Here is an 11940-nt window from a genome sequence, read left to right on the forward strand (position 1 = left end):
AATAAATTCAGGTTTTTTAGACCTGATGGTTGTGAAGATTAGATGAAATTAAAATTATCTTTCTGCCCACAATACTTTTCCTGCGGCAGTCCCTCACATTCTAATCAGGGGGCTGGGTGGCGAGTGGAAAGAAACTTTAATGTAGTAAGACAGATGACAAAACGGCTGGGGGGGGGGTTCCTAATTTGATCAGTTACTACCTTGTGGCTTACATCTGCTGTTTTCTAGAGTGGAACAGACTAGAATCGGAGACTTACTGGTGCTTCACAGACCAGCGTTGATGGGTATGCATCTATAGAAGGCCACTTGGTCCCAAACAAACAGTGAGCATAGGCCTTTACTCATCCCCGGTAACATGGGGGACTTTAGAAACCTGATATAAGGTGGCCATCAAAAAGGGGTTTATAAACCAAGCGTCACCAATTAATTCCATCATAGGCAACCCTGACTTTATCCCAGAAGCATCGGGTGAATCCTATTTGTTGGCAGGGGGCAGGTTATAAAAGAGATGGAGATTTCTGTGACCACATGATATTAAAATCATGTGAGCAAATGAAATCTGAATGCAGCCGTACTGAAAAATAAAGAAGGCAATATCTCCAAATTAGACATTGGGCCACTGAAAATTCTATCCAGCCATTTGCAAGTAAAAGCGAACAGAATTTGAAAGATGAATGTTTATGAAGACTGGCAATAAATGCCACCTCTCAGACATGCCCAAGAAGTCTGCATAACTGTTAGTCTAAGGGATGGGAGCGAGAACTGGGCTGGACTGTATCTGACGTTTAATGGAAGGATATTTGCTGGCGTACGATTGAGAAAAAGCGCCTGTCAAATCATGTTACATTGATATTGCACTCCTGTCAATACCCAAATGTGCCCGTTCCAAGTCCCAAGAATGATGGAGGAGATGTGGAGACTGTTGCTTCCGCTTACAGCATCTGTGGCACTACTTCAAGCAGAAAAGATTCCAGAAACTGGTCTTCAATTATATCGACACCATGTTTGATACTGAGATTCATACTCCTGAACAGACAGCCCAACCCTGTACTCTCCCCGAAGAGCAAATTGATATTAACTAGTCCTGTGTGTGTTGCAAAGTAAACTATATTCATACTTTGAGGCTCTTACAAAATACCAGATTACAGGTCCTAGATACATGTTTTATGAACCTGATGCCAATGGAGAAGTTGGCAGCGGCCTTTGAACATGGAGGAAGATTTCGGGCAACCAGTGTTATCCCACCCGTCTTTCGATGCCAAGCAAATTTTAAGGAATTGCCTTGTCCTAGTTTCTTCAGCTCACAGGACAGGTGGAAGACCAACGATAGAAAATCTTAAAGAACAGTAAGATACGTTGGTTCTATTACGACTTATATACAGTCGGGTCGAGGTCTCTAAGTGGTCTCACTATCTATAGTGTGTGTAACTAGGTGTACTCACAAGCTGTGAGTTGGAGAAAGGGATGATATATTTTTTAAGGTACTGGGTTTCATGGTTAATGCCCCTCGGCCTTCAGAAATAGGCAGTTGTATTTTGAAAACACTCAATAAAATCGATTTATACCATACTGTGGTGGTTGATAAACATGAAGACTAATGGTCTTTCTCAGCTAATTGTGGTACGAGTTGTTGAAATAAGGAGTTTACCGTCATGGGTGCCTGCTGTTGTGCAGCAGCATTACTGAAGTGTGGGAAGCCCTTAGTCCCTGCCTAGCCAAAAGCCTAAAATTCATACAATTAAGAAGAGGTGACTGGACTCTGGTAGGGCACGTCTCTATATTATTAGCTGGCGAAGACGCACTTTTCTTCTCTTGCTGTTGCCAGCGTGATGGGGCGTGGGAGAAGGGTTTTTATTAGTGATAAGCACCTTTAGCCAGCCATCAGCCACCCAGGCCTTTTTAGGTCGAGGACCGTCTGGTCTGCCGAAAGCAGAACCGGAAGTCGGAGATTTAATGTTTCTGAGAGTGGCTCTTTAGCCCGCCTCTCTTTTTGCCTCTCCTCCATTGGCTGGCTTCCTAAACGGAGGCCAGCCATTGGAGGAGAGAGCCGTCCCTCCAAATAGGCTCCGTCTTTTTCAGATTCGGGGGCGTGTTCCGTGCTGTTCTTTCCACTTTTTAGCCACGCCCTTTTGTAGGCGTGTTTTTCTCTCCTCCAGCCAATGGCAAGAGTAGAGAAAAAGAAACACGCCCCCGAATCTGAAACCGCCGCTGCGTTTCTCCGAGGCATTTCTGCTTCGCCTCGGAGAAAGGCGGCGGTGTTCATGGCGTCCTCTCTCGGGAGGCGCTCCAGCACTACATCCCGACACTTTTACTACCAGCAGATTGGACATTTCGGGGCGATTGACAAAGCCACGTAAGAGTGCGTAAAAGAGTACTCTGTCAGTACTCGTAAATGCTTCTGTGACTGGGCCCTTGCATGTGTGACTGGACTGGCGGGCTCTGCTCCTCAGGACCCCACCCTGTCGTCGCTGCCATCTCTTGGCCCCCTTTACGGACCCGGGTCAATGTTTTCAGAGTAGGCCGCAGTCCTGCCGGGGACATGCGTGTGCTCGCAGGGTGACAGGCGCCAGGGAGCCCTCCCAGTAACAATCCTGGGCGCCACTTGCACGATCTATACACACGGGTCGTGCACACTTCCTGTGGTGAGCACCAGCCCCCCGGGAGTGCAGAGGAGTCGTGGTGGTGGAACATGCCACCGTAAGTGTGAACAGTGACAAGCTGGGATGTCGGGGCAGGTTCAGTTCACACAAACCACATGCCCAGGGGTGGCTTTGCTGAGAACAATGTTTATATGCTGACACAGAACAAGCATGTTCACGTATTTCTCAGTGCCAGTGTCAGTAAAGCAGACCCCCACCCTCTGAGAGGGGAGAGCCGGCTGTCGCCCTGGTGCAGCCGCTGCCGGGGTGTAGAAAGAGCAGGGTTACCTGCACAGACCGCAAGCGACATTTGTTCACCGGCGCAAGGCCTCACTGTTTGATCTTGTGCTGATGCATTAAGTGACTCCTCGAATGACATGAACCGGGTTTCACTTTTATTCCGAGGCACTTCCGATCTCGGAGTCGCTGGAGAGGCATACACCGAGGCGCACAATTACGGAGGACGGGGAAATAGTCCCATGACGACCCCTCGCCCCCTGAGGCACATTTCGGAAGCTCGTCTCCCATTTTTTACTTCTCTTCATTGGGGTGCGAAGGAGGTCATTCGTGAGTCGTCCCATTCCGGAAAGAGTCACCCACAGCTTATTGTAGGTGCCACTTTCACCTGACGGGGGTGGGGGCAGCATTGCCTTCCACACTCCTGACAGAACACTTTCATGAGCCGGGTAACTCCAGTACTGCGGGTCTTGCCAATAACGCAACGCTGTACTTCCAGTCACTGCGGGTCTTGCCCCATGCCAATAACGCAACGCCGTACCTCCAGTCAGTGCGGGCCATGCGCGTGCCAATAACACAACCCGGAGTAGCTCCAGTCACTGCGGGCCATGCGCGTGCCAATAACACAACTCAGAGTAGCTCCAGTCACTGTGGGCCATGCGCGTGCCAATAACGCAATCCAGAGTAACTCCAGTCACTAGGAGCCATGGGCGTGTCAATAACGTACGGGCGAGTAACTCCAGTCACTGCAGGCCATGCGCGTGCTAATAACGCAATGGCGAGTAAATCCAGTCACTGCGGGCCATGCGCGTGCCAATAACACAACCCAGAGTAGCTCCAGTCACTGCGGGCCATGCGCGTGCTAATAACGGAATGGCGAGTAAATCCAGTCACTGCGGGCCATGCGCATGCTAATAACGCAATGGCGAGTAAATCCAGTCACTGCGGGCCATGCGCGTGCCAATAACACATCCCAGAGTAACTCCAGTCACTAGGAGCCATGCCATGGGCGTGTCAATAAGGTATGGGCAAGTAACTCCAGTCACTGCTTACGCGCACGCCAATAACACAACGCCGAGTCACTCTAGTCACTGCGGGCCATACCATGCCAATAAAAGGCCAAGTTACTCAGTCACTGCGGGCCACGTGCACGCCAATAATGCAACGCTATAACTCCAGTCAGTACAGGCCACGTGCACACCAATAACGCAAGGGCTTGGTGAATTGTGAAGACACTTGAGTGTTAACCCCCAAGCCTCTGGTCCTGCAGAGAACTCTGATGGGCCGAGCCTCGCTTTCGGTTTGGCTGGGAATTCTTTGATATTGTTTGAAGGAAAAAAAGGGGGACAATTATCTAGGGTGGACATCTGAGAATCACAATGGCCTCCACGTCCTCAGGTGTGGTCTACATGTTGCGGCTGTACTATTGCCACTCCGGGTCATTTGGCCTTCGTCAGCCCCACAGACGTTCCCCAAACAGTATTATAGGAATCCACTAGGGATTCCACTTTCATTGACAGTGAAAACGTGCACACAACGACGCAGACATTTCACCCATCACTATTTGTTTTCTTCTTCTCGGCAGATACTATACTCCGGGACCATGCCCTCGTACAACACCTGCAGGCTGGCACATCATTTATTTCCCGGCTTTCACATTTTATGACGTTCTGTTGTTCTGTTCTGTGACTTTGGATGAGTTTTGTTCGAAAGACGGTGTCTAAACATTAATAAAGTATGACTTGACTTGAAGTGTAGAATGCCATGATTTTGAAAGCAATCGGTGCGTCGGGCCGCCTTGGCTTTTAGTCGATCTGATGTCACTAAAATGACTACCATTTAGTTGAACAACAATAACACCCAGTCTTAAAGCGCTGAAACATAGATCTCTTTTTGGTGGGCGCTATGTGGGTCCTTACTGGAATTGCTCGTACCAGATAGTTGTTTCTCTGAGCAGGGAAGGGGCGCTGCAAACAGAATATTCGTCCTAGCGAAGTCTCCAGATCCGACAGAGGAACGCCTGGGCATTTTCAAAATGTCTAAAACAGTCACAATCCTGCTACCCAAATTGGACAGCACGGTCATAAAAAATGTGTTTAATATCGTGAAACATGTTGTGATCATTCATGTTTTAGACTGCGCTCTCAGCATCTGAAGCACACACTTAATTTAAATGTACAGGGAAATATGGATTGTGTGGTAGGCCTGGTCACCTGGGAAGCCGCTACCTTGCCCTCTGTGAATGTCCATGCAGACATCTAAGGCCTTGGGGTTATGGTGAGCCCCCCAGAGGGGCGAAGGCTTATTTTCCAGCGCTATTTTTATTTGTTTCTAGGGGTTACATTTATAAGACTTTCCCATCTCAAGTATAAGTCTACAAAACAATTATATGCATTTTATCTCCGTCTAGCGAATTACTTATATTCGCCCTTCACACCGATAAGTGATGATTGAATGAAGGCGGGAAGTATGCTCAGCGGGTTCAGCGCTTGCTGCTCAATTCTGTGTGCGTGATCTGCCCGTCGCCTGATTGAATCCCGCCAGTGTTGCCTTTGGCTTCCGTACTTTCGAGATCGATAAAAGATTTACCCATATGATCTTAATTCTAAAAACGTTCTGCCTAAAGCAAGCACTGCTAACGATTGTTAATAATGTTCTGAGGAAAATTACAACACGCAGTAGAGGAGGGGCGGGGGTCGAAACACGGAGACCTGGGCCTAATCCCAGCTCTGTGTGGCTCTGTCACAGTTACTTAATCGCCGGCCTTCCCTTTGCGCCAAAAATGTAGAGTGCTAGAATAGAAACGAAATACTGCCTCTGCAGCTGGACGTCACCTGTGCTTGTCCCTGCTACGGAATTCAAGGGGAATGCAGCCAGGGCCACTGCAATTATGCTGTTCTGTGGGCACAAACATTTCCGCATAATTATGGATTTACTGTAATTCCACATAATCTATCATCTGCTGCATAATTTGCTGATTTTAACAACAACAAATCTGGCACAAACGGATTAAGAGTTCATACATCGTGGCCCCTGGCAAAGGTTGACTGGCTTTACAGTTGCTTTTTGCTGCATGCCGGTGTTAAACTGGTACTCATGAAGTGAGACCTTGCATAGCTGGTGTCAACATGTGTAGACATGACAAAATAATGAAGTCATATCGTCACCAAATGTGCGGCACAGTCGATGCAGTCTAATGTACACACCTGAACATAATGATTTGGAAAGGAGCCCCAGGACTGGTATCACATATGCAAAAAAAAGCTAATGCCAATAGAAATGACAATGCCATTTATTTAGGGATACAAAAATAATAAAAAAATAATGAGCAATACCAATAGCTCTACCTAAAATATTGCCGAGACCATTGCATTGTAAATGCTTGTTCTGTACTGTCATGCGAGCTGCTTGGCAAGCTCCAACAAGCATTTGCAATGCAATAGGTCTCGCATTATAAAAGTGTGAGCAGTTGGCATTGCTAATACTAATGCAACACTAGCTATTGGCATTGTAAATGATAATGGCATTTATTTATGTTTGTTTTATAAAATAGATAAAAAAGGCATTGTCATGAACAATGCCAATACTTTAAACTTTTGCAAATGCGAGACCTATTGCATTGCAAATGCTTGTCAATGTTGGATCCGGATTGGCGGCTGCATGCGGTGTTGGGAAGTGTGACTTTTATGTGATATAAGTACTGTGGTGTTGACTGCCTGCTGATATGTACCATTGACACAAGAGTACCTCCATTATATATATATATTTTTTTGTTTTTCTCTTGAATTATGAAGCCCTGTGATACGTGCATGCTTTCTGGGTCTATTCATATGTTGTTTTTATTGGGATTGCAAGCAGATAAGTGGAAATGTTGTAGTGGACGACTACGGGCCAACCTTTATTGGTCATATGAGGCTGTAATGTTTTGTTACACATGATAAAAATCAATAAATAAATGGTTTAAAAAAAACGTTATGTTTAGTTTATGCTAGTATATTATTGTGGGATCCAGTTTTTAGTTTCTGCTAGGCAGGAGTTTAGCACAATGTAATCACACTCATTAGGTGCTCGCTTTGGCTGATTAATTAAGAAGCCATTGCAGCCTGTTCTCCTGTCACTATAGTGAATCAGTGAGTAGTGCGTTCTCTCTGTGACTTTATGTAGCTCATACAGTTCCAGGATATTTAAAGAATTCACAATGATGTGAAGTATGCATCTATGCATTGCAAAAAAGGGAGACTAAGTTGGTCCATCAAGGGTGTTGAGAAATTGGAAAAGAATCAAAGATCATTCACTGCAATACATTAGTTCAAAATGTAGTTTTGGTTAAGAACATTTGGAATATGGATTTAACGACAGTCTGTAGACTCCAGTCGAAACTAGCAGTACGATAAGTGATCTGTTTTAGCAAAGTATGTGACTGCGTTTGCTTTTCATAAAACATTTTGTGGAGATTCTTAACTGAATCACTAATCTATTTTTATTTATTTTCCTAATTTCTTTCATCAGCACCCAAGGGCAAGAAGAGGGATGTTTCTGAGGGTCCGGGAGACCACCGTCGGCGCCGACCACCAGCGCTGCTGCAGAGGGCTTTGCTGATCACAGTAAGTCCTTTTATGATTGTTGTGGACTTCTTAGGGTAGAATCTTGGAGTATTGGAATGTTGGTGCTGTCTATCGTTAAGATTCAGATAGCAGGCCCAAAAAAGCTAGTATTTTAAATAAAAATCACCATGTATGTTTGTTGAGAAGCTTTTTTGTTCCTGCTTATGCCTAGCTCTAACACAGTTCAGTTCACAAGAGAGTGGCCATGGTTATCATGGACCACCCCCTTTCCTCAATGTAGTTTGCTGCAGACTCGTTCATTTATAGTTACAGTATACCAGCCGTTTCCCATGACAGTGCAGAAAGGCTGGAAAAAAGTATGAGGTCCCACTCCCATTGTATTTGCCAACCAACACCATATGTCTTTCATTGACCATTATCCCACACCTGGCTTGTCTAACCTTTTGAACCAACCAATCAAATACCCAGAGTGATATCTGGAAGATACTGATGTGCTAACTGAGCTGTAGTGCTGCATTGCAGTTGTAATTGGGGTTGCGTATCTGGGATCTAAATTATGTGTAAAGTTTTATTTTAGCCACACAGAATATCTGTGATGCAAGTTCCAGTGCTGCTGCGGGAGGAGGCGGGCCAGTTGAAGGGGGAGAAGTCAGCAGGGACAGGCACTGGTTAGTCACATAATTTCTTGCAATTACTATTGTCACTAGCTGTTGCCATGGTGTCACTCATCGTCATAAAAAATGAGAGAGGATTTACTAGCCACAGCGGTGGTTGAGTTGTTATGGCCTTTTTTATCTGCAACGCTGGAAAATCTCACATAATGAGCTTTGATGGCTTGAGGGAGACATGAAAGAATAGAAAGTAACTTAAAAGAAAGGAAATGGTATATAAGTGAAAGTGTGGGAGAGTGGGTGAAAGGTTGAGTGGGTGGGTAAAGGGATGGGTGGGTGAAAGGATGGTTTGAAGAAGGGGTTGCTATTCAATGGATAGATAATGTATTTGACATTTTGCTGAAAGGCTGGATGGGAGAAAGTAAAGCTTAAGCATGGTGGCTATGGGTGAATTAGAATGAAAGGATGAATGAATATTTGGATAGTTTGGATGAATAAGCACGGCAGCTCTTCTTCTTATGAGGAGCATTCTACTCACCAACTTTGCTTACTTGGTTTATGTAGGGTAATCAATATCATTCAAAGCTATGGTTCTAAGTGGGGTTTATTTATTTTTATTCTTTGTTCTACTCCCTTGACTTTCTGTATTTGTTCAGTGAGCCAGATCTATCCTACCTATCATTCATTGTCCCCGATCCCCGCCCTGGCATTTTTGCCAACTATGACCGAAGTGCAGTATGGGTCATTCAATTTGGGACTGCAGTGTTGGTTGTGTAATGTGCGTCTGCTTCAGTTAATGTGGCATTTTCAATGTTTTCAATGCATTGCAAACTTAACACACAATGTGTGTTGTTCCTTCACCCACTCAGTCACCTCTCAGTACTTTACTACCTTTTTTCCCCTATGTTCTTCTATCCCAGCCTACCAAATTGGAAAATCCATTCTTGGCATGTGCCACATTTAATGCAATGCCCATGTGAAGTGATTCCAGAATATATTTCATTCTTTCCCATAACAGATTTATTTAACACTTTAATTGTACCATGACTGATTAAGCCAAAGATGAAGAATCGAATATCAGTGTAGTGGCCCCTCTATTATATATATAAAAAAGCTCTACCGTACCTGTGTAATCCCTCTATCCTACCCCCTGCAGTAGAGAAAATCAAGTTTCCTTTATTTGGTTACTGCCCCAAAAATGAATTTGTTGGAAATACGTGGTGGTGGGCGAGGCCACAGAGTAAAGTGGGAGTAAGTACATGTTTTGATGTCAAGTTTGGCAGATGGAATACACAGTGACGAATGTGCCAAATAAAATTTAAATAGCCCATTCCATTACCTATAATGCAGTCCCTTCATTTTCGTCAACGTCTACTTACAGCAGACAGGATAATATAATACTATCTGCATTTCATACATGAGATGTGTGACTGACGTAGTATCTTATTAATTTTTTATCTGCCTTTTTGAAGACAGGGTAGAAAGAGAAATGCATTTGGCGAAGAGCTGGGCCATTGGAATTAAAAATAGATAATTGTCAACTACAGCTGCAGACAGTGGCAAACTACCAGAAGCGCTGGCTAGCAATGAGCATGGCTTCATTATTTAAGCACCACACACAACTTGTCCTCCATATAGTGCATAATGCCGTACTAATTAATAAGAAGTCATTTAGTTTTCAACACAGAGTGTCTGACCCTGCTTATAGTTACTTGAAAAACCTTTAGAAGAAAAAAGTAATCCAATCACAGTTTTTTTTATCCTTTGATGTTATTCTCTGCCTGTTAATACTTTTCTGCCACTCAGTCATGCTTTTAATGTTTGACAAAATGTTTGGGTAAAACATCAAATTGGCCTTGTGAGTTTCCTAATCATAATCACATCAAATGAATTCCAATGGCCCTAGGGGACAAGCAATGTACTGCTGCCGTGCAACCCAGTAATTTAAAACAATTGTTTGCACAGAGCATTATTTACAATTTGTCTTTTTTGTTTTTCTCAATAAAGCTGATCCTGCTGGTCCAGCCATACCACCCAACAGGCAGGAGATAGTGGCCCATTTGCAGCAGCAGAAGCTGGAGCATATCCAGCTGGAATACCAGTGGCTGGTGGTCCTGGAAGAGTAGGAGGAAATTAAAGTACAACATCCGGGCCCCAGTGTAGCCAGTCCCCCTCAGCCTCCAGCCTCCCGGCCATCCCATCGCCGGCGTCGCCACCAGCCAACTCCTGCCACCCCCACCACACTGGCAATAGGCCATTACTACACATCATTCGGCAGCCGTGGGACACCATCAAGGGCCAGCTCACCATGATGGAGCAGAGCCTGGACCAGCTCTTGACTGACATCCATAATGCCCTCTTCTAGCCCTTTTTTTATTTTTTTGTTTTGGTGGGAGGGATTTGTTGTTTCTTGGGGCTAGGTGGAGAGGGTGGAAGGGAGTTGGGACTGGAGAGGGGTTTCTTGGATATTTAGGGTTTTGGGGCTTGGATCAGTTTTGTTTGGGGAGAAGGGTGGGCATGTTGCTTGGGTGGAGAGGGTGGGTTTCTTTGTAAATAAGTAAAGGGGAAAACTATTTTTTTAAATCTAAATTTATGCCTGAAGGAGTTTCGCTTACCTTTCCTTTGCACTGCTGCCTTTAAGTAGTTTTACACATCCTGTTTATGTGTTTGTAACTTAAGAGAGAGTGTAGCACTTTAGTTATAGAGTCTAGGCTTATACTTCTCTAAGTATCTTGAACATTATGGAGAATGCTGCCATGATAGCCTATATTGTGTACAACTCTCTAGATAAACAGTAGCAGTTAATTTATTTCTTACTAAGTTAAATTGTATCCATACTAGTTGTCTTACCTGAATATACATGCAGCAATAACAGGGGATGCATCACAACTTCACAAGTGAGCTCCCACTTCCAGTTCCATCCAGGTAAGCTGTATGGTTGATCTGAGTGATTGATTTATTATCCATCACAGGCAACTAAATGGAAGTAGAAAGACTGAGTAAGTGGATTATATATTAAAGATTTACGAAGAATTGACACCACCTGAGTACTATGTGATGACACAATGAGAATGCCTGATTGTGCTAAAATAGAAAAATAGCAATGCTAGTAAGATTTGGCTCATGTGAAGCTAGCAGTATTATTTGTAAAAATCCTCAAGTTAGAAAAAATGGACTCAAAGTCTGGAGTGGACAAGCTTAGGTTAGGCGTTTAAGGTTAGGCAACACAAAGCCTGAATGATGATGCTGACGACTGATGTTTTTCATTCTATATCTAAAAAAATATTGATCATTTTTAATGCGCGAGTTGGTAATGGGCTGGTGTGGGCTACTGCTTAGAAGATTCTACACTAAGTTGATGTTTTTTTCACCACATCTGCCCCACCACGTGTGTGATCCATTGATGGAGTAATTTAAGCCACACCTCAATAAATTACACAGCTCGGGGGAAGAGGATTAGAGGTTTGATAATGGATGGGTAATGGGATTTGGGGAAGGTTTGACAAAGACAAACACTACAACACATGGCCAACATTCATCTGAGCAATACACAGCAGAACATCATTTGCCATCAATCTGTTGTTAGAAGGAAACAAAGAAATGAGTATGACAGAGTACAGATAAAGGCATTGCAAACAGTCCTTCTGCCCCTGAGACCCAACTAAATGTTCTGTCTTCTAGGTTGGAGAGTGACCCCACCCACCCACGTCTCTTAGTTAATATGATTGTTGAAAGAAAAATGATACTGTATTGCATATTGGGTGGTGCATCTGCATTCTCCTCAGGAATGTCCACTTTTTGGGGCCTGTCTGCACTGGTCCCGTAGGTAAGCAGGAGTGTTGTTGAGGTCAGCTAGCTTTCACCTTTTGTTCATGAAAGAGACTAGAA

General features: G+C 44.4%; 1 long non-coding RNA gene across 1 annotated transcript in view; it reads left to right on the forward strand.

Annotated features, from left to right (window-relative positions):
• Window positions 1-11088, forward strand: part of LOC146823163 (uncharacterized) — a 105010-nt gene extending 93922 nt beyond the window's left edge. The window contains exons 4-5 of the long non-coding RNA XR_014962142.1: window positions 7386-7480; window positions 10060-11088. This is a non-coding gene — a long non-coding RNA (uncharacterized LOC146823163). The remainder of the gene's footprint in view (window positions 1-7385; window positions 7481-10059) is intronic.
• Window positions 11089-11940: the final 852 nt, after the last annotated feature.

This window comes from Triturus cristatus, chromosome 5_2 (assembly GCF_964204655.1).
Source record: "Triturus cristatus chromosome 5_2, aTriCri1.1, whole genome shotgun sequence".
Classification (NCBI taxonomy): Eukaryota; Metazoa; Chordata; class Amphibia; order Caudata; family Salamandridae; genus Triturus; species Triturus cristatus.